Below are 26,490 nucleotides of genomic sequence, written 5' to 3'. Positions count from 1 at the left end.
AACAATCATCAAAAAAATCAGCCCTGTTGGAGTGGTCTGAGCTCAAAGCACAGTGCTTGAGCAGAAACCGAAGAAAAACCAGATCTGGGCTAGACTTTCACCCAGTCCCGGGGCGCCTGGTCCCCATGCTGACCGAGCCTCAGACCCGCTAGGCCACAGGGGTGTTGCCAGCCTGGCCTGGGGGGGCGATGCCCCGACTTAATGCTGATTCCTCAGCATCCCCAGAGTTTCTGTGACAAGAGCAACATGGGTGTTGAGGCCAAAGGAAAGGGGAAGACTGTCTGTGTCCAAGCTCCTGATCTTGTGCAGCCACGTGGGGAAGCTTACGGTTCCCTTCCCAGAACAGTGCTTTCAAATACATGAAATAAAACACATAGGATTGTGGGGCGCCTGGGTGGCTCAGTCGGTTAAGCGTCCAACTTCGGCTCAGGTCATGATCTTGAGGTTAATGGGTTCAACCCCACATGGGGCTCTGTGCTGACAGCTCAGAGCCTGGAGCCTGCTTCCAATTCTGTGTCTCCCTCTCTCTCTGCCCCTCCCCCACTCACTTGCGTACTCTCTCTTTCTCAAAAATAAACATTAAAAAAATTTTTTTAATTAAAAAAGATCACATAGGGTTGCAAAGAAAACCAATGATAGTGGAACATCCTGGGCCATCAAAACAGTTCTTGGTATCAAAGCAGATATGCTCCTTTAACACATTGCATAACAAAGGCCAGCAGGGCGTCCGAGAACGCCGACATTCTGAAGGAGTGAGGAGCCTCAGCCGTGTTTTCTAGAAGTCTGGAACTACTGTAACACAATTCGCAGTTACGTGGGGTCTCTGTGAAGACAATGTGACGGGAAGGACACACTGCTGTGTGCTACTTACCCTGCCCTGGAAGGGGATACTCAATTTGTCTACAGGTAGAGGTCAGCACAAATGAAGATGTGGTTTGTTCCCAGGTAAGTCTTCAAACGTTTCGACTCCGGCGGTGGTCACGAACGGCATATCCCCAGGCACAGAGGAAGGCCCGTGAGTACTTCCTCATGGCCCCCTCCTGCCTCGTTGCCTCACAGTGCCCCTTCGGCACCCACACACGGGCCCAGGCCAAGACTTGCCTGTAGCCGTGACACCATGGTGACAGCAATAGCCCCATGTGAATAGTGTCTTTCACAAAGATTGCCACCGGCCACGTCTCCCACAGTCAATGCCAAATGAGGCGGGACAAGGAGACGGGGCCGCCAGACAAGCGTACCCCACCTGCCAGTGCATTGGCAAATGATTTCACCCACCTTCCTGGTCGCCCTGAGAAAACCCTCAGGAGCTATCAAAGGACAAAGATAGGGCCGAGATCCCTGTCCTCATCTCGCTTTCTCTTCCCCCATGTGTGTGGAAATTGACCAACATGCATTTAGGAAGCGCTGTTTCTGCAGGTAAACAGGGGCCCTGTCCAGGCGAGGAGACCAGTGGGAAGGGCGGGCCCGTTTTGGAAGGAGCAGAGAGCGATAGAAACAGCAGGCTGCCTGTCTTGAACCAAACTGAATAAGCAAAGCCACGACCTCATTTGAAGGCATGTACAAGGCAGACCAGCTCATGAATAAACTTACCTCCACTTCTTCTTAAAATCAGTTGGCAAAGGGGAAAAAAGAGAGAGAGAAACCCAAAAACAGACTCTTAACTCTAGAGAACACACTGCTGGTCACCAGAGGGGAGGTGGGAGGGGAGCTGGGGGATTAGGGGGTGGGGATTGAGGGGTGCACCTGCCCTGATGAGAACCGGGTGATGTGTGGACGTGTTGAATCACCATGTTGTACACCTGAAATGAATATCACACTGTGGGTTAACTAACTGGAATTTTGGTAAAAACTTAAAAATAGAACAAAATAAAACCAAGTCAGTGGGCCAGTGGGCAGCTTTCCAACCATGAGCCACAGGCCTTCTGTGGAGAATCCGTTCAGCAGGGGGTCATCGCCAACACAAAGAGCAAGGCCAACCCTCCACCCAAGGAACCCAGGATGACTCCTCATTTCCTCATCTCATTCTTAAAAAGCCTTCCCAGAGTCCAAACTGCTGAGCACTGTCCTTAATTCAGGGGCCTATTTGCTGGAGGTGCAAGTCATATTTTCTCTAAGTATTTCTGGGGTTTTCTTCTTGAATGGAATTGTTTTGCTCATTTGTTTCACTTCCTCTTTGGGGCTACCAAGGAACATGAGTTCCCCTTTTCCTGGTATTAGAAGTACGTCAGTTCGAGCATGAGTAAATGAATGGGAAGCTGGCTCTATTGTCTGACAAACGGTACTCACAGGGAGATGCAGAAAGCTATGGCTTGTCACTGCTTTCTTTTCCGAAGTGCTCACAGCGTGTGCGCGCGTCTCTAAAAGGATGTCCGCACCAGGTGACGCACGGTGTCGATGGCAGGATGGGGGTCCCGGGGCATGCCTGCCCACGAAGGCCCAGGGCCTCCCACCAAGTTCTACTGAACAGCAGGGAGCAAGAGAGAGCCAAACTCACCAGTTACGGCTCTGTGCCTTCTCTGCCCCCAAGGGATTTTGCACTTCTGAAAGCCTTGGACGTGAACAATAAATCACACATATGAAGATGGCCACTTCTGGCCTGTTCGATTAGAATCTCAACATGATTCAACACTAGAGGAGCAAAATCATATTTACCAAAAAAAAAAAAAAAAAAAAAATGCAATGTCATCCGATGCAAAGGGCAGCGTGGATTTCTTCCCTTGCCCAAGAGAGGTGGACAGAAGCACTGTAAGGGCAGTACACACAGCCCCAGTGTGACAGCAGGTAAGAACATTACGTCACAGGCGGCCTTAACCAATGTGAGCCACAAACGCCATCAGCACAAGGCCCACGAGGGAGCGGACACACGATGCCACACGGAACCACAGAAGTGTCAGCCACCTCCTTCATCAAGTCCTCATGAGCGTAAAGTAATTACATTCTTTAAATCTATCCCCTTTTGAAGGTGTCCTAAGCGCCCCCTCTCTGCCGGGAGACGTTCGTGTGTTATTCCCATGTCCTGGTTAACCTTCTCAATCTGAATTTTTTTAATGTGTATTTATTTTTGAGAGAGAGAGAGAGAGAGAGAGAGAGCGAGCAGGGGAGGGACAGAGAGAGAGAGGGAGACACAGAATCCGAAGCAGGCTCCAGGCTACGAGCCGTCAGCACAGAGCCCGATGCGGGGCTCGAACTCACAAACCGTGAGATCACGACCTGAGCCAGAGTCAGACACTCAGGCGCCCCGTATCCTTTTCAATCTAAAAGCTGAGAGCCTTTTTCGTCAACCAGCAGAGCTTCTCTGGCAGGTGATTTTCCACTGCTTATCTTCGTCCTTGGCATTTATCTCTAAATAAAGCCAGCGGTATATTAACCGAGGGCGCCAGAGTCCTTTGCACCACGGGCGCGGCCCCAGCAGGCCCAGCTGTACACCTTCCTGTGTGACCCCACGAAGTTACTCTGCTTTCTCAGATTAAAGGAGATCATTCGTATAAAACAATGATGGCTCTTTGCAGCCTGAGTTTGGACTCGGCAAGTGAGCTGTGCCCTGTGCTGAGTATTAACACCAGCCCAGGGAAAGGTTGAAGGTGAGATACCTCCCCAGGCCGGCCCATAGCGTGAGATCCAAGATCACTCCCCACCTGGGTGGGTTTGCAGTTGGAGGGGGTCCCAGAAGTGCGCCTTCAGAGCTCTTACTGGCCAGATCGGAAGGTACTGAGGGTTGAGCCAGCTGCAAAAAAATGACCTCAGACCTCGGTGTCCAGAGAAGTCACTGTCTTTTCCAAGCGGTGGAACCACTTACAAATGCCCTTGGAGCATGTGGAGATCCTTCAAAATCTCACTCTGTGCGAGGCCGCCAACAAAAACGCATCACATCCATTGCAGTATAAACTCCAGGAGTGAAAGGGGAGAGGTAATTTAAAGCACAGGACCACCAGTCGGGGAATGACGGCAGATTAAATGAGAATTCAAGAGACACACGGTGAGAAATGCCCGTGGGGAGACTGTCACATGCAATATTAAATTGCAAAGGATTCGAAGCCCAGATAAACACCGGGAGCTAATATCAGCCAAGGAAAGCTCGATTCGCCCGGTAGAAATAGGCGTGCTCACATTAATGCTTATAAACAGGCCTTTTAATAATTTCTCCCAAAGGAAGAAACTGGAGGGCTGATCCTTCAGTGTGGCCACCGAGGGAGGAGACGCACTTTCCAGTGATTGACTTCAAGCGTTTGGGCTCCAGTCCAGGCTCCCAACAGGGGGCTGCAGAGACCCAGCAATAGAGCCCACCCAGGTTTAATCTGATTGGAAACAAGACAGAAACATCTGGGAAAAAATTAAAAGACTATGTATATACATGTTTATATGTACATGTGTGCGTATGTACATGTGGGTTTATGTGTGTATGTGGGCGTTTAAAATATGTTATTTTACGTATTTGTTTTCTACACACACACACACACACACGTAATCTTTTTTCCATCACAGAGTGACAGCATAGCTTTCCTGTTATATGAAGCACCCTCTATTGCTATAGATTCAAGTGGTCCAAGAAAGTGTGGACAATGTGGCAGGAAGTCTGTGCAAGCATCCTACTCATTGAGAAGGAACAGTGCAGAGAGAACGGGCTGAGTCCGGAAACCTTGGGTGACATACGGCAGCAGAAAGTGTCACCCATATTCTCCCTGCTAGAGCCACTGTTCACATTTTCTCTATTTCCTTCCAGACTTTTATTCCTCAAATACATTTATTTCAAATGCCATATACACATTTTCACTTCATATTACATCATACTCTCATTTATATTGTGGCCTACCCATAGCAGTCATCATTTTTATGGCAGTATAACATTCCATCCAGGGATACCCTGATTCGCAGGTAGCCATTCTTTACTTTCCAAATTTTGCTTAGAATCGCTTGCTTAATGATCATTCACATGGCCATGATTATCTCTGAAGGAAAAAAAAAAGCTGCTTCTCAAGTCTGGAATTTTGTTTTATTTGTCTTCATATCCCCATCAGTACTTGGGGAAAATAAAGGAAAGCAGCTACATGAGTGGATGGTGGATAGATGGGTGGGTGGAAGGGTAGATGGGTGGATGGATGGTGGATAGATGGGTGGATGGAAGGGTGGATGGGTGGGTAGATGAGTGGATGGGTGGGTGGGTGGGTGGATGGGTGGGTGAGTGGATGGATGGTGGATAGATGGGTGGGTGGAAGGGTGGATGGGTGGGTGGATGGGTGGGTGGGTGGATGGATGGTGGATAGATGGGTGGATGGAAGGGTGGATGGGTGGGTAGATGAGTGGATGGGTGGGTGGATGGGTGGGTGAGTGGATGGATGGGCGGGTGAGTGGATGGATGGTGGATAGATGGGTGGATGGATGGTGGATAGATGGGTGGATGGAAGGGTGGATGGGTGGGTAGATGAGTGGATGGGTGAGTGGATGGGTGGGTGAGTGGATGGATGGTGGATAGATGGGTGGGTGGAAGGGTGGATGGGTGGGTGGATGGGTGGGTGGGTGGATGGATGGTGGATAGATGGGTGGATGGAAGGGTGGATGGGTGGGTAGATGAGTGGATGGGTGGGTGGATGGGTGGGTGAGTGGATGGATGGGCGGGTGAGTGGATGGATGGTGGATAGATGGGTGGGTGGAAGGGTGGATGGGTGGGTAGATGAGTGGATGGGTGGGTGGAGAAATGACTAGGTGGATGGATAGATAGATGGATGCATGGTGATGGGTGAATTGAAGGCTTTAATTGTAGGCTTCTTTGGACTCAGAATCCTCAAAACCTCACCTCTTCAGCCAGAATAGGGGTCACCTGCTGTTTCTGGTATTACAACTGAACCTCCTAGATATTTCTTTTTTGTCACTCTTCAGCTACTCTTTTTTGAAGATGAACTCTTGGTTTCTTGAAAATCTGAAAGAGGATCCCACCACAAAACCCATTCATTCTTCCAACTGGCATGTATTAAACACCTGTTGTTTCCACTTGTTTGGAGGGAAGCGAAGAAGGCCCTGCTGATCTCTGGGTGGCTGGGCGTCACCTGAATGCCAGGTAGATGCAAAAATCAAGGCTGGCTCTTAAGTGCTCTCCCGGCAGAAGGGAAGACCATGCTCGCTCTGGTGACTGGAGAACTGAGCTATGGCTCCCCCAGCCGGGGATAGGACACTGGTCTTTGGACTGTGCCCAATGAATGTGGTTGGCACTGCAGCGTGAGGAGGGAAGTGAGGGCATTCCCGACAAGGAAAAGGTGGCTACAGGGACAAGATTTATCCGGTACACGCCAGGAACCTCATCAGCTGGAGCATGGGAGCCATGGAGGGAGGAGGGAGGAAAGGGGAGGCTGGTAAATCAGGGCAACCGGTGCCTGTGAAGCCGCAGAGACATTTACAAGCTGTGGGGCTGCCCCCATTCTCCCCAGAGAGGCCCTGGCCTGTCCAAGGGAGTTCCTTTAAAAATCAGGTCAAGACATGGTCCTCAAGAGGACCGTGCTCCAAAAAGCAAGAGAAACCCTTGTTATGGGTCAGTTGGCCCACTCACTAGAGCCGTCGGAAGAGACGGGACCCACCACCTTAACCTGATGCCATCATGGTAAACATCGAGACCATCGAAATCTTTCCTGATTTCAGCATCTTCCCTCCCTGGCCCCCCTGCCCCTGCGCCTGTCTCAGACTCTCGGTCGGCTCCGTCTTCCTCTCGGAGAACTCGGGCCCCCTCTGCCTTGTTTACACTCAGGCCTGTCCCTACTCCCAAGCCTGCCTAGTATCTGCTTTCTTCGCCTGAATCGTCCAACTCAAAAGTTCCCTTGGTCCACGCGTTTGTCCGTGGAGCCCGGGAATCCTGGTGCTTTTGAAAGCTAGATGCGCTTTCTCAAAAGATGACCTTTGGCAAGAAACAATTTGTTCCTGTTCCTACGGCCTTGACAAGATATTAGGGAAGTGAGAAAAACAGTCGGGCGAGGAAGTGAACTTTGAGGGGACCCAAAGCAGCCCCGTGAGGCCCAAATTTTAAGCAATAAACATGAATGTGCTGTTTTCCTTTCTTGCAACAGGGTCCTGGGCACGCCCGTGGGCCGGATGCCTTCCAGTACTGTAGATGTGTCCCCCTGCTGGTGTCCGAGGTCCACACGGGGACCCGTGTCCCCATGGGCTTGATAAGGCCCATCATGCCGAGGGCAAAGGCAGGAACCAGCTCTGAGGCGTCCACTTACTGTGCCGTCCCCTCACTTCCTGAGTGAGGAAGTGTCAAACATGCAAAAGTGGCGGGCGGGATTTCTTGAACAAAAAACTGGAGGCCTTTGTCAGCATCTCAAAGCGCTGATGAGAGTCGTCCCCATTTAAGGACCAAACCCAGATCAAGCCTGCCTTTCCCCCAAGTGCCCTCCTGGGCAGGAGCCCCGTCCTGGGCACGAGAATGCCTGCCGTTACGCGGCCACACTTGCATCTGGTTTTCATCAGAAGCCCAAGAGTCGGCCTGTTTTGCACTGGGGCCAGCTGGTCATTACGCCGGGGAGGAGAGCCGTCAGTGACAGCCCACAATCTCTCCCCTAATTACGGTGTCCGCGCTAACCGCCCGGCCCCCCGTAACTGGGGTGAAAATCTAACACAGCACTGTCTGGAGATTTTCCACATTCACCTAAGCCAGGGCTCAGGAATTAAAGTGTTTCTGACATTACACTGCCAGCGGATCTCCTGCACACCTATTTGCAGAGTGAAAATGATCCGCAGTACAAACCCTGTCTCCGTCTGAAACCTGCAAGGGAGATCAAAGGGGACAGCGTGACAGACGAGGGTTTCGGTTCAACCGTCCGGAGGGAAGAAAGGCCTCTCAGGGAGAGCGCACGGGAGGCCGGCACCGTGCATCGCATGACGCACAGGTTTTAAATCCCACTTTGGCATGCAGACTCTAGAAAGCTCAGCGGGAGACCCGTGGGGATCATACCCCCACGTTACAGTCCCCAACTTAAGTCTCAGAAATCTGCAAAGTCCTCGTGCCTGGTGGACACCAGAGTCGTTGATTAGAGGCCAACACGGCACACGTCAGCCCAAAAGTGGCCTTGGGTTTTCCAGCAGCAGGGCCCCGCTTCATCATTCTTGGTGGAAACTGACCCAGCAACCACAGAGGAAGGCCCTGTGCATCTGTTACCCCTAGGAAAGAACGGGGTCAAAAGTCACCCCAAGAGGAAATTTGGCCTCACCACCGTCTCTGTCTGCAGGAAACTCGCATCTAACAAATCAGATATTCGCACCATGAACCCTGAGTGCTTCTGCTCACCCCAGGACCTTATCCAGTGACACCAGCACACACGTGGGCTCACTTAGTCCTTGGTTACCCAAGGGTAGCCAAAAAAGCAAGAGAGTGACAGAAGGAATGGCTATGCAGGATCTTGGTGGCCATTTTACAAGGATATATCCTGGTTGGCACCTTCACAGCTTTCCCCCCAAGACAATCATTATGGGAACAGATGGCTTTGCCTTTAGCTGGTCAATAAATAAAAAGGCTTTAAAAAAAATTTTTTTTTAATCTCTTTCAAGCTTCATCTCAATTATCTCAGGAAAAAAGTCTCAATTCCATTGACCGGGTCTTTTAAAATAGATTAATTGGCTGTCATAAAGTTTCCTAAGTTAGACTACAAAAATCATGAAACACATACTCCTAGCCAGAGCAAACGTCGGCTTTCTGAAAAGGAGCCTGACTTTTCCAGAAGGCGTTTTACTGGTTTGCCTTTGTAGAGATGGGAACGGCAGTCGCCTACTGCCCATGAGAAATGATTTTCCTTGGTAACCTGGGGACGGACGCCACCTGATGAGGAGGTGGCCCACCCCTGAAGAAGTGCCCCGATTCATCAGAACAAAGTGCCCGTCTTCCTGTGTAGAAGATGACTTAGAATCTTTCCTATGCCTACAGCGCCTAGCAAGTACCAAGCCTTCAATCATTCATTCTTTCATTCATTAATGCCTCGGACAATATTTATCGAGGCTTACTCCAGGCCAGGCACTGTGCTAAGCGCTAAGTCTGTTTAATACAGGGGCAAACAAGACAAGGTCCTGCTCTCTTGGGGCTCCCGTTCTATTGACAGGGACCAAATAACACAGAAGCACACGTCCGATAGTGAAGAAAAAGAACACCATGGAAGCAGAGAGAGGACCATGGGCAGGCGGGCAAGGGATTCTTACAGAAGTCGGAGAAAGCCTCTCTTAAGAGGTGATGCTTGAGCAGAGACTTGGGTGATGTGAGACAAGAAGCCAGACAAATACCTGGGAAGAACTTTCTGGGCAGAGGGAACAGAAGTCCATACTTGGGAAAAACTTGTTGTGTTCAAGGAACATCTACCCGAGAAGGCTAGCATCTCCCACCTGTCAGGATGGCTAGCACCAAAAAGGCAAAAGAAAGCTAGTGTCGGTCAGGATATGGAGAAAAGGGACCTCTCCAAACCACAAGAGACTCTTAAACACTGAGAACAAACTGAGGGTTGAAGGGGGGTGGGGGAGAGGGGAAAGTGGGGGATGGGCATGGAAGAGGGCACCTGTCGGGATGAGCACTAGGTGTTGTATGGAAGCCAATTTGACAATAAATTATATTAAAAAAAAGAAAAAAGAAAAGGGACCCTTCTATATGGTCTAGAAATTCTACTTTTGGTTATGTTTCCAAGTCACCACCTCAAAAAGATATGTGCAGTGTCCAGTGCGGTGTTATTGGGGGTATAGCTCAGCGGTAGAGCATTCGACCCCAGTGAGGTATTATTTACAACGGCCAAGACATGGGAACAGCCTGAGTGTCCACCAATAGGTGAATAGATAAAGAAAATGTGGTGCATGTGTGTGTGTATAATGGAATTATTATATTATATAATCTATTTATTATATAATAATATATATAATTATATATGTAATTAATCTATAGTATGTATAACATATATATAATGTATTATAATATAATGTATGCAATATAATATATATTAGCTGTTATATAATATCATATAATACATTATGTATAATAATATATTATATATTTAATAATTATTATATAATAATTATATTATATAATAATAATTATATTATATATTTAATGATTATTATATAATAATTATTATATTATATACATAATGGAATATTCAGCCATAAGAAAGAAGGAAATCTTACCATTTGTGACAACATTAATGAGCATTGAGGGCACATACGAAGTGAAATAAGTCAGACAAAGACAAATACTCTAGGTACTCATTTATAATGGAAACTAAATAATCGAAACTCACAGATACAGAGAACAGATTTGTTGGTTCCCAAAGGCAAGGGGTTGAAGGTGAGTACAACGGGTGAAGGGGGTCAAAAGGTAGGAACTCACAGTCGTAACAGAAATAAGTCCTGGGGTGTAGTATACGGAATGGTGGCTGTAGTTAATTATACTGTATTATATATTTAAAGTTGCCAACAGAGTAGACCTTAAAGTTTTCGTACAAGAAAAAGAATTGTGACTATGGGAGGCGATGGGTATTAACTAGACGGATTGCGTTTTGCAATATATGCAAATGTCAGATCTTTATGTTGTGCACCTCGGACTATCACGATGCTGTAGGTCAATTGTATCTCACTGAAAGCGGAGGACAGAATACTAGAATAAACGAGGTGCCGGGTGGTGCAGGATAAGGGGGACGCACCCGTGCAGTCTTGGTTGACTGTTGTAGGGAACTTGGATTTGGTTCTTCTGAGGTTTCCCTTTGTCTCTGGGGGTCAGCAGTTCTCACCATGATGCGCTTAGATGCGGTTTTCTTCCATATTTATCTGGCTTGGCGTTCAGTGTCCCTACGGGACATGTGCTTTCCTACCTGGTTTGGAATTTGTTTTAGTTACTGTCTCTTCAACTCTTACTTCTGCTTCATTTTCTTGCTTGTCTCCTTCTGGAACTTCCAGTATTTGAGTGTCAGACGTTTTCTCTACATGCTTCTGTCGCTGCCTCTCTCCTGCTTTCCTCTGTCTGCGTTTCCTTCCAGATATTTTTCTTGTCCTACGTCACTAACCTTCTCCTCAGCTGCATCTAATCTGTGGATAAAGCCTTCGGGTCTTAATTTGCTATAGTATTTTTCATTTCCAAGATTCTCTTTTGTTTCTCTTTATAGCTTCTAATTCTCTGCCAAAAGTTTCCACTCATATATATTTCCTTGACTATGTTAAGCATAGTTATTATCTTAAGTCTGTTTTTTTGGATTCCCTGCTGCTATGTTTCTTTCACCTCTCCTCTCTCTCTCTCTCTCTCTCTCCTATCTTCTCTCTCTCCTGTCTGTCTCCTCTCTCTCCTCTGTCTCCTCTCTCTCCTCTGTCTCCTCTCTCTCCTCTCTCCTCTCTTCTCTCTCATCTCTCTCTTCTGTCTCCCTCCCTCTCTCTCTCTCTCTCTCTCTCTCTCTCTCTCTCTCTCTCAATCTAAGTATTGCTGTCTTGCCTCCACATGTACTAGGAGATTTTGACTGAATGTCACACGTTGGCTATGAAAAACACAGAGATCTAGGGAAGTGTCCTTGTTGCAGAGAGAAAGTGCATTTACTTACGGCAGGCCACTACGGATGCCGACAATCCCTAATCTCCTTAATCTGATGTGGGATTGAAACGATCCAAAGCTGGGCTTCATTTCTCGAAAGAGCCAGTCTATGCATTGGCACCCCTTCCTCTTACAGTGCAGCCCCGTGTGGTTCTCCCGCACCAAGTACTCTGGGCTTATGGGGACGTCCAGGACATCCAGCTCCAGACGGGCCCTGAAGTCCAATGCTGTCGTCCACCCCCATCCCGTTATCTACCAAGAGCTCTGTCAGCTTCTTTCTGCTTCTGCGAAAAAGACACCTAGTGGTCCCACAAGCCGGCTTGCCTTTCTGTGTTCATCCGTCTCCCACATCTTGGCCCTAGAAGTCTTCAAGCCGTGTTAACTCTCCAGTGCCTTCAAATGCTATTCCTATTTTCTTCATTTCTGGCTGTTCTTTGGGGGAAGGAGTTGGACTTCATTCTACGTGTATGTGATAGATTGCATGCAAAAATAACCCAAATTCTCCAGCTCTCCCTCCATAGATACGTGCACGCACGCACACAGACTCACACACATTGTTTCTAAACACATTCTGTTTCAGTCGTATATTACGTACATTAGAACATGTACAATACATACATTATTGAATAGAACGAAGGAGGGGAAACCAGCAAATATAAATAAAAGGTGTAATCGTTTCCTCTCCACCCGGGCACTGGAGACCATTGGTCCAGGAATAGCTGCGGGGGGGTGGCGGTTAGCTATGGGGAGCCTCGAGGACTGGCGTGGGGGGTGAGAAGCGGCTGTTGGAAGTTTTGAAGGTAGAGTTGACACTTGCTGATGAATTGGGTGTGGAGTGCAAAGAAGGGTCAAGGACAAATCCTATGTCCTGTCCAAGCAGCTGCTGACTGACACGGGGAGGACCAGGCTGGGGGAGGGGTGGAAAAGTCTGTTGTGCAGAGTGGCACGTTAGAGGTTCTTTTTTTTTTTTTTTATTAATTTTTTTTTAATTTTTTTTTTAACGTTTATTTATTTTTGAGACAGAGAGAGACAGAGCATGAATGGGGGAGGGTCAGAGAGAGGGAGACACAGAATCTGAAACAGGCTCCAGGCTCTGAGCCGTCAGCACAGAGCCCGATGCGGGGCTCGAACCCACGGACCGTGAGATCATGACCTGAGCCGAAGTCAGCCGCTCAACCGACTGAGCCACCCAGGCGCCCTCACATTAGAGGTTCTAAAGCCTGGTCGGCAACAGCTTTTCCCCCAGAGGATCCTTCCCTCTGAAGTCGAACTCAAGAAAGTGGGGCAGGGGCACCTGGGTGGCTCAGTCAGTTGAGCGTCCAATTCTTGGTTTCTGCTCAGGCCATGATGTCATGATTCGTGAGTTTGGGCCCCACGTCAGGCTCCACACTGGACATGGAGATTGCTTGGGATTTTCTCTCTCTCTCTCCCTTTGCTCCTCTCCTGTCACTCACACTCGAAAGAAGGAAGGAAGGAAGGAAGGAAGGAAGGAAGGAAGGAAAGAAAGAAAGAGAGGGAAGGAGGGAGAAAGGAAAGGAAAGGAAAGGAAAGGAAAGGAAAGGAAAGGAAAGGAAAGGAAAGGAAAGAAAGAGAAAGAAAGAGGGGAGGGAGCGAGGGAGGAAGGGAGGGAGGAAAGAAAGAAAGAAAGAAAGAAAGAAAGAAAGAAAGAAAGAAAGAAAGAAGAAGGAAAGAAGGAAAGAAAGGGAAGGAGGGAGAAAGAGAAAGAAAGAAAGAAAGAAAGAAAGAAAGAAAGAAAGAAAGAAAGAAAGAAAGAAAGAAAGAAAGAAAGAAGAGAAAGAGGGGAAGGAGGGAGGGAGGGAGGGAGGGAGGAAGGAAGGAAGGAAGGAAGGAAAGAAAGAAAGAAAGAAAGAAAGAAAGAAAGAAAGAAAGAAAGAAAGAGGGGAGGGAGGGAGGGAGGGAGGGAGGGAGGAAGGAAGGAAGGAAGGAAGGAAGGAAGGAAGGAAGGAAGGAAGGAAGGAATTTGGGCAGACTGAAATCCCAGATCTTCCAAAACCTTCCTTAGACTCCTTGCATTGCTTCCAAACTGTGTTCTCAAGAGCTTTTGGACCTCTGGGCCAGCATTTCCCAACTTGGGATCTTCAGAATACCAGTTCTACCAGGAGTGAACACATCTTCTGTGGCAAAGAAGGAGGTCGAGGAAGAGGAGGAGGAGAAAGTTTCCCATGACCAGTTTGGGAAGCACAGCACTAAACAGCATGAACTTGTTGCACACTTTATTTACTGCAGGACTTCTCAGAGCCTTTAACATGCTAATGCGCACTGATCCTCTAAGAAGGATACCAGGTCTGTAGTGGTTCCCAGATGGATTTTCCTGCATGCCCACTAAGAGCCCATGAAGTAACTCTGTTCTACTAAACAGTTCAGGAGACTGCTCCAGACCAGGGGTCGGCGACTATAGCTCACTGTCAAATCCAGCTCGCTGCCTGTTCTTGTGTGGCCAATAAGCTTGTAAGCTTGGTTGCTCCTTTTTTTTTTTAATTGTCCTGTCTCAGCTCAGTGCCTCCTCCTCCAGGAAGACCTCCCTGACACCCTAAACTGGGTCAACTGCTTCTCCCTTCACTCTCAGCACTTCCTGGAGTTGTCACATTTTTAAACAGTTGGGGAAAAAAATTTTAAAAAAACAATGTTGCTATAGTTTTCAGCATACAGATCTTTCGCCTCTTCAGTGAGCTTTATTCCTACCCAGGTATTTTATGGGTTTTGATGCAATTGTAAATAATCCAGCGATGAATCCAACTGTAAATAATCCAGCGATGAAATGGGCAGAAAACGTGAATAGACTCTTTTCCAAAGAAGACATCCAGAAGGCTAACAGACACATGAAAAGATGCTCAACATCACCGACCATCAGGGAAATACAAATCAAAAACCACACTGAGATACCACCTCACACCTGTCAGAATGGCTAAAATTAACAACACAGAAAACAAAAGGTGTTGGCAAGGATGCAGAGAAACGGGAACCCTCTTGCACTGCTGGTGGGAATGCAAACTGGTGCAGCCACTCTGGAGAAGAGTATGGAGGTTCCTCAAAAAGTTAAAAATACAACTATCCTATGACTCAGTAATTGCACTACTAGGTATTTATCCAAAGATACAAAAATGCAGATTCGAAGGGGCACATACACCCCCATGTTTATAGCAGCGCTATCGACAACAGCCAAAGTATGGAGAGAGCCCAATGTCCATCAGCTGATGAATGGATAAAGGAGATGTGGTTTATACATACAGTGGAGTACTACTCAGTGATCAAAAAGAATGAAATCTTGCCATTTGCAACAATGTGGATGGAACTGGAGGGTATTATACTCAGCATAAGTCCATCAGAGAAAGATAAATATCAGGTGATTTCACTATATGTAGAGTTTAAGAAACTCAACAGATGACCATAGGGGAAGGGAAAGAAAAATAAGATGAAAACAGAGAGGGAAGTGAACCATAAGAGACCCTTAAAATACAGAGAAGAAAGTGAGGGTCGCTGGAGGGGAGGTGGGTGGGGGGATGGGCTAGATGGGGGATGCGCATTAAGGAGGGCGCCTGTCGGGATGGGCACTGGGTGTCGTATGTTAGAGATGATTCACCGGGTTCTACTCCTGAAACCACGACTACACTGTATGTGAACTAACTTGAATTGAAATTAGAAAACAAAACAAAACAAACAAACAAAAAGAAAACCAATATTTATGACAGGCTAAAATTTCATCAAATTTGAATTTCAGTGTTCGTAATAAAGTTTTGTTAGAACACACCCGTGCTCATTCGCTTACGCATCGCCTATGGCCGCTTTCTTTCTACAGCTGCAGGGCCAAGCCGCTCTGGCAGAACCCACATGCCCACAAAGCCCAAGCTATTTACCCTCTGGCTTTTTTAGAGTGTGCCAACCCCTGCTGTCAACTTCCCACACAATGTGGCATCAAAACATATGCCCTTTAGAGGAATTTTGGGACAGTGAAACTGTTCTGCAGGTTACTATGCCATGATGGGTTCCTCATTACACGTTTGTCCAAACCCCTAGCACGCACACCCCCAAGAGGGAGCTCACGTAAACTAGGAACTCTGGGCGAGGATGGTGAGCCAGTGGAAGTTCATCGATTGTAACAGATGTACCACAATGGGAGGGGGGATGCTGATGGTGGGGGGAGGCTGGGAGTGAAGGGGGCAGGGGCCATACGAGAAACCACTAAACCTTCGGCTCCATTTTGGTGTGAACCTGAAACCACTCCAAAAAATAGTCCAGGATTCTTAAAAAGGACTTATTGTGGGGCGCCTGGGTGTCAGTCGGTTGAGCGTCCAACTCTTAATTTCAGTTCAGGTCATGGTCATGGTCTCATGGTCGTGGGCTGGAACCCCGCGTCGGGCTCTGTACTGACACCTTGGAGCCTGCTTGGGATTCTCTCTCTCTCTGTCTCTCTGCCCCTCCCCCCGGTCTGTCTGTCTCTCCCTCTCTCTCTCAAAATAAATAAACAAAGTCAAAAAAAAAAAAAAAGAAGAAGAAGAAGTGGCCTCGGTGGCTCAGTCAGTTAAGCCTCTGACTCCAGCTCAGGTCATGATCTCACCATCTGTGAGTTCAAGCCCCGCATCAGGCTCTGTGCTGATGGCTCAGAGCCTGGAGCCTGCTTCGGATTCTGTGTCTCCCTCTCGCTCTCTCTGCCCCTCCCCCGCTCACACTCTATCTCAAAAATAAATAAACATTAAAAATTTTTTTAAAAAAGAAAGAGGCTTGGAGGCTAAAAAATAAGAGAGGACATATTGTATTACCACGTATATAAAAGGGAGAGGAAGAAGTGTGTGTGTGTACAATGCACATGTATCTGTATTGAGTTATATATGCATCAAATATCTCTGGAAGGAGTGAGTGAGACTGATTGCCTCCAGAGCAGGGAGCGGGATGGTTGGAATACGGTAAAACCCTGGAGTAACTTGTTCTGCCAGTCCGCAAGACGAGCAAACATTTCTAATAAATGGTGGCTTGATAAACGAGCGATGTCTCGCAATACAAGTAACACGTGACACCAAAGGTCACATGATCACAACTGAGCCAATGGTTCTCCTTTCTCTCTCTCTCTCTCTCTCTCTCTCTCTCTCGCTGCAAGATTGCGGGTGACTGTCTCCCAAGCTCAGGTGCTCAATCTCAGGCCTCGGTGTTTGGCAGAAATCGGTGATTTTTCAGAACATTGGAAGGCGCCCCCAACAGGCACTGGTGTATTTTTTTGTCACTTCAAAGCCCCTACAGACAGTCCTTTGCTTTTCCATACAAGAGTGGGCTTAGGAATGCTTTGCTCCATTCTAGCTCATTGGATAATTTCCTTGTTAAAGTTGCACAAAAAGAAAAAGACTCCATTGAGGCAACAGACAGCAGTGATTCCGTTACTGAAAGTGAAAGTCGTCCTACACAATAACCCTCCTCTCTCTTGTCTCCCTCACACCAGCCACAAAGGTTTTCAAATTGCAGATTAATTTATTTTTCTTTATATTTTGTACTTTATCATTTTGCATTATATTACACTATTGTAATCATTTTTATTTTTTTAACATTTATTCATTTTTGAGAGAGAGAGAGAGACAGAGAGAGAGACAGAGAGCAAGCAGGGGAGGTGCTGAGAGACGGGGAGACACAGAATCTGAAGCAGGTTCCAGGCTCTGAGCGGTCAGCACAGAGCCCGACGTGGGGCTCAAACTCAAGAACCATGAAATCATGACCTGAGCCAAAGTCAGACGCTCAACGGATGGAGCCACCCAGGCGCCCCAGTATTGTAATTATTTTTATACGAATCATTTTATATGAATATTTCCATTATTTCTTATGGGGAAATTCACTTCGATATACAAGTGCTTTGAATAACAAGCATGTGTCCAGAATGAGTTATGCTCGCAAACCAAGGTTTTACTGTACTTGAGTTGAGGGGAAGACATTTGTGGTTTATTGATTTTGAACCAGGTGAATGTATTACCTACCCCATATTTTAATTAAAATTGATGAGAAATACGTTTTGTTTTTTGTGGGGCCTGGAGGAGGTATTTTGGGTTTTGTTTAGAAAGAGGGAGAATACCACCCAGGCGCCCCGAGAAATAACTTTTTTTCAGGCAAGTGCTCTCCCACTGGGTGTTATATGCAAGCCAACTTGACAATAAATTATATTTAAAAAAATTTTTTTTAACGTTTATTTATTTTCGAGACAGAGAGAGACAGAGCATGAACGGGGGAGGGTCAGAGAGAGGGAGACACAGAATCCGAAACAGGCTCCAGGCTCTGAGCTGTCAGCACAGAGCCCCACGCGGGGCTCGAACTCACGGACCGCGAGATCGTGACCTCAGCCGAAGTCGGACGCTCAACCGACTGAGCCACCCAGGCACCCTGACAATAAATTATATTTTAAAAATAAATAACGTGAGTGCTCTCCCATTCAGTATTTTTTTTTAATATTTACTGTTGAGAGAGAGAGAGAGAGCAAGCACGAGCGAGGGAGGGGCACAGAAAAGAGGGAGGCACAGAATCCGAAACAGCCTCCAGGCTCTGAGCTGTCATTGCAGAGCCCGACCCGGGGCTCAAACTCGGGAACGGTGAGATCATGATCTGAGCTGAAGTTGGACGCTTAACCGGCTGAGCCACCCAGGCGCCCTTCAATGTTTTTCTTCCTCAGTTCTCCTCACTGCCCTGAGAGCAGGAACCATGCCCTACACTTTTCTGTCGGTGGCAGGACCTGGCACGGCTCCGAGCACGGATATCCCCGTAGCGATTTTCTCCCTGACTGTCCGATATTTGTTAGGAGGGGCGTGTGTCCCAGACCTTTTGGAAACACACGGAGAATGGCAAGTGCAAGAACATATCGGGGGGGGGGGGGGGGGACAAAGCCACCGTGCTACTTAGGACAGGCAGAGACCGGCGTCCTGCACGGGGGACATGTCAGCGTGGGATGTATCCTGGCCCCGGGTGCACGGTGCCTTGGTCATTTCTCTTCCAGGAGAGAAATTTAAACTGCACGATTGAACTGCATGATGTATTGGCTTTAACACTTGTCAAGTGGGGATCGCAGGAATACCTGGCCTTCGGCTGCTTTGAAAGGCAAACAGGAGTAGTTGAACCGTAAGAATTAAAACCGCTCTGTCGATGGTTAAGGCACCATACCGCCAGCCTAGGAACGCCCACCCCACCAGGCCTATCCCTAGAGTTGGTGGCACCAAGGGGGGGCCTACAAACCACATGTTGCAATATTTTTTAATGTGTTTTTTAAGTTTATTTATTTTGAGAGAGAGAAAGAGAGAGGCAAAGAGGGGCAGAGAGAGAGAGAATCCCAAGCAGGCTCCACACTGTCAGCACAGAGCCTGACTCAGGGCTCGAACCCACGACCGTGAGATCATGAGCTGAACAGAAACCAAGCGTCGGACCATTAAACGACTGAGCCCCCCAGGCGCCCCACACTTGGAAATACTTTAACGTAATGAACCAAGGTGACAGACCGCTAAGTAGTGTCCCGCCCCTTGCAAGTTGGTAAATAGACCTTATCACAACCCGGAAAACCGGGTTGAATTTGGAAATCTTGGACTCCGGGGAGTTCTGGAATCTGCTGGCCCTTGCCTCCAGCCTGCTGCCCCACCAGAGGCTCTCCACCCTCCCTTTCCCCCCACTCAGCTGTGTCCCGCCCCCTAAGAAGCTCACAGGCACCTGGGATGTCCCTCCACCGCCTCCCCCCCACCCCCCCCACCCCGGGCTACAGTCACAAACAACCTATCCACAGCCACCCCCTGGGCCTCAGGAGCCACAACTACCACAGCTCAGCCCTCGGGAGGGCAGACCCTGAGAACAGTCTTGGGACGACTGGGGAGGGAATTACAGAGTCCCCAGCATGGGAGGCTGGTCTGGAGGGTCACAGGCTCCAGCCTCAGCCCCCAGACTCCTGGCCCCATGGGAAAGCCGGGGGGAGGGGCTCCGGCAGGACTGATGTGACAGGAAGCTGATATCGGCTACTTCTCCCTGAGGACTCACTACGTGCCAGGCGCCCTTCATGTGCTTTACACACATTATTTCACTTAATAACAAAGTCTTCCCTCAACGCTGACTGCTGAGTGGCATTTTTGTTCGCAGCTCAGCAAGACTGTCCCTTGAAAGCCTAGAAGAAGGACTTTCGAAGTTCTAGGCGGAGAGGAGTCAGATCCTCAAGAGGCTTCCCGGGGATGGGAAGACCCCCCCTTCCTATCACCTGTGGTGACCACGCCATAGGTAGAAGAATGTGAGGTCAAAAATCACCTGTACCATGTGAGCCGTGTCTCCATGGACAGGGCAAGGGAGAGCACTGACTCTTGTCCAGGACAATAGCTGGAGCCCTAGAACATCCCAGGCACAAAGGAGGGAGGCTGCAAGCCCTTAGCTCAGAAAAGGAGGGGCCATGGAGATGGGAACCCGGACAAGCCTCAGGAATGGCCCCCTGGCCTGTGGATAGCATGCAGGGGACCAAGTACCCCGGTAAGGGGGTATGGACTGGCTGAGTGTGCCCATGGGCTGGAGGAAACCTGGAGTATCTAGAAAACCTTTCCTCTTTGATAAAGTCAACTAAGGAGGAATCAGTCTGCCTCCAAACAGCAGTGTGTTGAGGTGATGGCTGGTACAGCAGCAACCATTTTGTGACCAGGGGAGGACAAGCCTAAGGCGTTCACCCCCAAAGAGGAAAGGGACCCCAGTCCCTGATGACATCCCTGAGCCACTGAACTCCAGAAGTGCTACCTGTGGGCCTGACAATGTGGATTGGAGGGTTTAAGCCCTTTTTACTGAGATTCTTCATGGCCCACCACTCAAAACTTCCTAATGACAGAGAATCCTTTCCTGCTCAGACACAGTTTATTTCCTACCAAGAGACTTAACATGGTTGCTTTTCCTGGAGAAAGTAAAGGGAAGGCAGGCAGGTCACCAATACCACATGCCTTGAGAAGTAATTGTCTGAGCAGGGACGGTTATTTATTTATTTATTAAGTTTACTTATTTATTTTGAGAGAGTGTGCACTTAAGTTGGGGAGGGGCAGAGAACCCCAAGCAGGCTCCACGCTGTCAGCGCAGAGCCCGACGAGGGGCTCGAACTCGCGAACCACCAGATCATGACCCGAAGCAAAGTCAGACGCTTTCACCAACTGAGCCAGCCGGGCGCCCCCAGGGACGGTTCTTGTGAGAGAGAAAACCACTTGGAAGTATTTAATGAGACTAAGGGCGTCTGGTTCAACTGCCCTTTGATGGAGGCAGCGAGGGACATCAAGGAGAGGGGGCTGTCCCGAGTGATCTAGCTCCTGAGCCGAGGCTGGCGAAGACGTCGGTTTTCTTCTGGAATCCTGGCCCCAAGATGCCAAGGGAGGCCGAGAAGATCCAGGGAGCTCTCTGAGCCTCAAGGTTTTCATCTCCGTATCGGGAATAAGGACGGAACCTTATGCGGAAGGCAGGACGTGGTCAAAGCCAAGTGTCCTCAAGGCCCAGGCTCACGGAACCCCATCTGTCATCCCCAAGAGCAATCCCCACCTAGTGAGCCACTGGCCGTGCAGCACTCATGTACCAAACTGCTTTGAGGGGAACAATGAGCTGGATGAGAAAGTTCCTGAAAAACTCCTCCCCGGACACCAGCTTGAGCCACACACGGTCTCAGAGCCCATCCTCCCCAGCTAACCAGAACCCACCCCTGCCTCTGCCCCCCACCCCCCCGGCTCGGGGGCCCCCGGGGGCGCCTCACCCATCCTGTGAGCCACCCCCAGTTGCATCCTTACTTTCCTTCCTCAGCTCCTCCTCTGGGCCCAGCTCCAGAACCCACCGTGCCCACCAGGCACCACCCTCCCGACCGGTCTTTCCTTCCAGCGCCGGTCGCGTGCAGCTGCCCGGGGACCCTGGACACGCAGCCCTGAGAAGGCTGAGGAGGGTTGGGTCTGGTCTAAGCTAAGAACTCATCAGTACGCACAGTGATGCACACCAGGGGGAGCGGTTACACTAAATCCACTTAAAGTACAAACAGGAGTTGGCTGTTCACGCGGCAGTATGTTTACGAATGTTTATATACACAGTTGAGAAAAAAAGTAATCAGACTTCCCAGCCCTTGGCGGTTGAGGTAAACAAGGACACTCTCCGCTGGGTTTTGTTTTTGACTTTGTCATTAGGATGATAGCAATCGGAGGCACGATGGCTAAGCGCGGCTCGTATGCGGAACACTGGTTTATTATATTCCCCAAACTATGACTTCTGTGTCGAATCAGAAATCATCCACTCGGAAAATACCTCTTATTGATACAGAGGAAGAAACGGCATTGCCCACGAGATCAGCCTGGGCAGTGCCGGCCATAAGGATGTCACCCCAGGAAGATGCGGTAACCGGCCGATTGGCCCTTAACCCAAGGGCCGACGGACCATGCGAGCTCCCTGGGGGCACGCAGCGCCTGCAAAAGTTAAAAATAAGTAAGTAAATAACTCAGGCTGGGGACCCTGGGTGGCTCAGTAGGTTCAGCATCCGACTCTTGATTTCGGCTCAGGTCATGATCTCACAGTTCGAGGGTTCAAGCTGTGCATCAGGCTCTGGGCTGCTAACACAGAGCTTGTTTGGGATTCTCTCTCTCCCTCGCTCTCTCTCTCTCTGCCCCTCCCCCGTTTGTGTTCTCTCCCTCTCTCTGTCTCTCAAAATAAATAAATAAACTTTAAAAAATAAAATAAAATAAATCAAGCGAATATATGAATACAGTCAGCCGATCTTGCCATCTTCCATCAGACGTTGCAGGAAGACAGATGGGTGGGGGAAGGAACAGTGGAGCTGATTCATTTCATCCTGGGCCTCTCTCGATTTGCCATCCAAAGAACACATTCTGGACTTGCAAGCTGTACAAGCAAGCCTGAAAAGGGAAGGGGAAAAAAAGGAACACCCTTGGACAAAACTTGAACAGCCGAGTTGAGAGGCATGTCTCTGTGTGGGTTGAAATCTATTTTCTCTGGGTTCGATGGGTTATTCTAGCACCCAAAGTTTTCCAAAAAAACGTCAGACGAGTTTACCACAGCAATTAAGCTGTCTGCCATCTGCGAGAGGCTTGGCTTAAGGTTTGCTGAAGTTAAATATATTTTGAAAGAAAAAATGAAGACTTTCATGTTTTGCATATCAGTCGGGCGCAGCAGCGTGAGACATCGGAAGGCTCTTCAGGGAGAAAAGTTCTCCCTAAGGAATAGTTTAGCGTTGGCACGCTGGTATTTCAGAACCCAGGAACACACTGAAAATGAGTTATTCCTTAAGAAACACTGGGCCTAATCTTGGGATTGGCAAACTTAAAACTTCATGGGGAAGTTCAGCCAAGCAGCTGAGATTAACACTTTATACCATCTTCCCAAATGGCAAGTTATTTTCAGAAAACCAGACTCAGATATTAACTGAATGTCACATTCCCACCCCACAGTTTCTGGAGAGTAAATAAATGTCTAAAATGATGTTTAAACCTGTGGTTTAACATTCTGAGTGTCTGCAAAGCCTTATACTCTCCCAACAAAAGGTTCTCGATGAACTTCTTTCCCAAGAAAAGGATGTGCTGTCTACATCAAGTTCACATGTGCCTGGGAATGTTACGATTCTTTTCACTCGCCCATCTTTGGCCCAGAGGTATGTTTTATTCTTTCTTGAGAGAAAAAAAAAAAAAAAAAAAAAACATTCCAGAAAGCAAAAAGGCATAGTTGAATTTTACTCTCTGCATATGGGGGGGAAAAAATCAATGTGTCTTCCTCATTTTTTTCCAAGAATGAATGACTGGAACTTTCTCCCGTTTTCAAGCAGTGGTGTGCTGGCAAAGCAGCTCTCCAAGAGGAAACTCAAAATCTTTATTGGTAGCACTTGCCGATCTCCATGATGTAAATATTATTTGATATTGATTTAATATTATTATTGTCCACAACATGTATTATTCATCCAAAAATGTAAATAACATTACCAGCATTGATAAAATTCCAACTAAAAATACAGACAATAGAGCACCTGGGAGGCTCAGTCGGTTGAGCATCTGACTTCAGCTCAGGTCATGATCTCACAGCTCGTGAGTTCAAGCCCGATGTCAGGCTCCTCGCTGACAGCTCAGAACCTGCCTGGGATTCTCTCTCTCCCTTTCTCTCTGTCCCTTCCCCCGCATACTCTCTCTCTCAAAATAAATAAATAAACTGTTAAAAATAATTAGTAACAATAATAATAATAATAAAATACGTTTTAAAAATACAGACAATAGTAAAGACCTCTGCCATTAAGAACCTTACTTAGCATTTGGGGACCCTGGGTGGTTCAGTCGGTTAAGCGTCTGACTTCAGCTCAGGTCACGATCTCACGGTTCATGAGTTGGAGCGCCACATCAGGCTCTGTGTTGACAGCTCAGAGCCTGGAGCCTGCTTCAGATTCTGTGTCTCCCTTTCTCTCTGCCCCTCCCCTGCTCATGCTCTGTCTCTCTCTCCCTCAAAAATAAATAAACATTTTTAAAAATTTTTTAAAAAGCCTTACTTAGCATTTAACAATAGGAAAAGTATGCAAAGATAAAGATCTCTAAAGACACATCAGTTTGGAATATTCTTTCCCATTCTAGGCACAACTTTTTTCAGGTAGTCATAGCATACAAGACCGTCCAGGCAGTGCAACCAGGATGGTGTGAGGCATTGGAACCACGTGGTTTGGGGATGGTGGAGAGGAACTAAGGAAAAGAGGACATGTGGCTAAACATGAATTGCTTTATAAATCAAGCGCTTCCAAGAGGACTGTCACTTGGGAGAGGAGCTGGGAGTGACTTCCTTCTTTCTAAAGATGCAAACCAGGTCTTTCCCAGGCATTGAATTAGGAATTTGAACTGGAGACAAGAATCCATCCGGAGCTACTTTAAGTTTCTAAGTAAGGGCAAAGTGTGAGCAAAAGAGCGTTGTCCTGGAGATGGTCATAATTTACCCACTTAGACACCTGAGGCGGGGGGAGCTAAGAATCAAAGTCAGTGATAATAGATGGTCCCGGAGCTTCACAGACCACCTTGGACGTGCTACTCCAGGCACCAGAGCCAGTGGAGTCTACCAGAGAGGGCTCGGAACAAATTTATCCCACTCCTGGGCAAATGTCCTGGTAAACATTCTATCTGCTGAGCCACCATCCACCAAAATTGAATATGTGCCAAGATTATATTACCATCATCCTAAGGAGAACGATGATTTCTCCTCCGGGCGTTAAGGGTCATCGCAGATGTAAGAAGTTTCCAGAACACGGCAGACATTCCTCTATCTACACTGGTCCATCTACTGCCCACCCAACCATGTGCCTCCCAAGGCTTGCACTCAACCAGGGACACAGACGGTGAGGCCACACACAGACTCTTGAACTTGGATCCGCTGACATTGGATTTTCTGTCACAAACAGCTATCATCTTGCAATCCACAGATTGATCGATCGGTACGACACAGCATAGACCTTGGAATAAAACCTGAAGACCTTTCAGGCAAGGGTTTTTAAGCTCTCAAAGGCACTCTGAGTTGGAATTGTGGCACGGACACCCAACACTCCTGTGAATTGACCCTGAATTTGAGACACGCCAGGCTGGCTTAGCCATGCAGTTGTTTCCACAGCCCCCCTCGCTCCCCGCACTCTACTCCCCTGTGGGCTGGGAGGTACAGCTCCCCCACGGAGGGCTGACATTCCTGACCAGTGAGGGCTGACAGTCAAGCTTGCCTACAGCGACATAGACCCCAGCAAGGGAACTGACATTCCCAAGGCCAAGCTTTGGGCCCTCTGGTGGCACTTTCCCTGCTGACCCTTCTGCTGTGAGTAGTGTCTCTACTCGGGGGTCAAGTGTTCCGTGAGCGTCTTATCTTCTCCAAGACGACAGACGTGCTACCCTAAAGCTGGGGGAGCTCTGGGCCCTTTAGGAAAACAAGGGAGGGGGGGAGTGAAAAATGAAACCTCACTATGAAAGTATTGAACGGCCTCCAAGGAACACAGCGGGAACCAACACAGAAAACCAGAATATTTTCTGTGCACACACGGGGGGACCCACAACCAGCCCCCGGGGGAAGATAAACCAGCACCACACTTGGCCCCTGGACCACGTCCCCCATCTCCGGATTTGGGCATCTGTAGATGGTCCCTGATGGTTGCTCGGGAGGACAGTGGTGCAGGAATGAGCCCCCTGCCCAGACAAATGGGCTATCGCTCAAGCAAATATCATCCCTAGCCCGACACCCCACCAGGAATAACGCATGCCAGCCTGTGAGGAAGGAAGACAACTGTGCAATGCTCACCAGGCTCCGGGGGAGAGCGGGCGGCTTTCCAGCAGCCCTACCCTGGCTTTGTTTCCAGCTGGGGTGTGCTGTATATGTCCCTGAGCATTCTAGAACCTCCGCCCTCAAGTCTCGAGAGCCCAGAGCTGGGGCCGCTACAGATTCTGTGTGCACAGCCCCACTGCACACGAACCCGTGAGCCCTCACTCACAACAGCAAGCCCTGGGGTCTTTCCCACCCGCAACTCCTCGGTGGCCCACGCAGGAGGCACAGGTCGGAAGACAAGACGGAGGCCAGGAGCCTCCTGCAAACCTCATCTGCTCTTCCAGGCATTGCTCCCAGTCCTTGGAGAAACTGAGCCCTTGGGCCCCCGTATACGAGCAGCCCAATCATGCCTTTGTTATATTCGATTTTTTTAAATGGGGTCTGGTTAATTTCATGCGTCAACTTGGCTGGGCCACGGTGCCCAACTGTGTGGTCAAACACCCATCTGGATGTGGCTGTGAAGGTATTTTTTAGTTGTGATTAACGGTTAAATCAGTAGACTTTGAGTAAAGCACATTTCCCGCTGCGATGTGGGTGGGCCTCACCCAATCAGTTGAAGGCCTTAAGCTGAAAAACGACTGAGGTCCCTGGAGGAAGACGGAACTGTGCCTCCGGGTTGCCTTTGGACTCTGGCTACAGCATCATTTCGTCCCTGGGTCTCCAGC

The sequence above is a fragment of the Panthera tigris genome, chromosome C2, assembly GCF_018350195.1.
Source record: "Panthera tigris isolate Pti1 chromosome C2, P.tigris_Pti1_mat1.1, whole genome shotgun sequence".
Classification (NCBI taxonomy): domain Eukaryota; kingdom Metazoa; phylum Chordata; class Mammalia; order Carnivora; family Felidae; genus Panthera; species Panthera tigris.
Note: the sequence above shows the minus strand (reverse complement) of the source record.